A 1954-nucleotide genomic window follows, 5' to 3' on the forward strand; every position below is an offset into this window, starting at 1 on the left:
ATGTATTCATTAGAATACATAATCATCTAAGAAAAATTGTGTTTATCCATGGAGCAATTAAAGATGGAGAACAATTGAAGAGACGTGGAGCAACTTGGTAGGCAAGGAAATATCGTTTTTCAATTATTAAGATCGAAATGTAGTCGAGTAGAGCCCCGAAAACATAACAGGAAGATTCCAAAACTTCATTCTCGCTTTGCACGCGTCGATCAATCTCTCTGTGGCTCAAAGGAATCTTTTGCACACATCTATATATTACTTTTAAAATTTGGTGGCCAGCCTTTCAAGTCACGTTAAAATGGACTGTCAATATCAATGTTATTTAGAAAGAATGAATTGAAATTTGCATGAATACGTTTGTTTGCATAAGGCACTAACTTCCAATAATCAATGGATTAACAAAAACTCCCTCTTAAATTATTGTTGTTTTGTCTGAAGTAAAGCATGAAATGGGACCCTTGTCAAAAGCTTTAATAATTGGAAATTCGTCTTATTCTTTTTGCAGATGTTACTTATTTACCCTTCTAAAATTATTGCTTCCATACTCATTGCCTTCTTGTCGTTACTACATGTTAGAAAAATATTTATAAACGATTTAAATTATAAATCGATCGAAATAAATAATGAATAAGTGAATAGTATATCGTTGAATCCTTCGAAATATGTGGATAAAAAATAATTTTAAATGTTTACAAAAATTAGCCAAACATATCCCTATTTACAAAATGACAAAACAAACAAAAAGATCAAAGCACACAAATTTTATAGTTGTTGATCATCGATGCTGGCCTTCATCTATTCATTGCTTCTTGATTTTTTAATGAAGAAGAAAGCTATTACAAACACGAGTTCATACCTCTTATTTCATTGTTTTTAGGATATTATCATGTTCAATTAGACAAAAATAAATAAATATTTGCCAAGTCACATTCCATTTTAATGATAAGATAGTGGAATTAATATTTTTGCAGAAAATACTAGAAAGGATCGAAGTAGTGAGAATAAAATTAGAAATTGCATTCCTCTGAGAAGCATTTTCAAAAGAGGACTTCCTTCGTTAGCCACCATTTCACAATCCAAAATTTGCATTCCTGGTCTACACGTTCATATATATTTTTGTCACATTTTATTAGAGTCAAGCTAAAATATATTGCATAATATCTATTTTATGAAACTTTATACTCAACATATATAACAATTATTTATATTAGAAAAATTTACAAAACACACCATCTATAGAGCGTTTATATATACTTTGCTGAAAGGCAAAGTTCACACAATATTAAACTGAGAAGCAAGTAAATCAAAAACAGCCTAAAGTAAAACAGTGCAAAAAATTAATGATTCAACACAAGATTTCTTTCGGCCCAAGTCCCGGAGGTTCGGCGACCGCTTCAAACGCTTACATCCCCCGTTGAGCATCCAAAAAGTTGGATTACGCTCGGCTGCACTATAATAGCCAAAAATTGGCAACGAAAGGTTACAGATGTTCAACAAATATAATGAGATAAAGTAAAGACACTTATATCTCAAGATCGACCCAAACACCTTCGAAGAATCACAAAGAATCTTCACTGCTTCCCTCTCAAAACATCACAACTCAAGAGAACACATGATTTTGCAGATAATCACTCAGAATATCTAATCAGATCACTAAGATTTACACGTTTAAGGCCTCAAATCAAAGATTTAAGCTAGAGAATCAAAACCAGATGAAACCCTAACCAGACGAGAGCTTTTTCTCTCTCATAAAACCAAGAGTCAGATGCATTAATGAGAGTCAGTCAAGTGCCAAGTGAAACGGCACAAATAATAGAAGGTTCTAGATCCAATCTAACAGTCCAGGTCAAGCCACGTGTCTCCATCCAGTTGAAAGTGTCAATTTAATAAAGTTGCAATTCATAAAACACGACTTTTCAGTATCATAAAATTCTGGAAGCATATAACCAAGGTT

Source organism: Olea europaea, chromosome 8 (genome assembly GCF_002742605.1).
Source record: "Olea europaea var. sylvestris chromosome 8, O_europaea_v1, whole genome shotgun sequence".
NCBI classification, from domain to species: Eukaryota; Viridiplantae; Streptophyta; class Magnoliopsida; order Lamiales; family Oleaceae; genus Olea; species Olea europaea.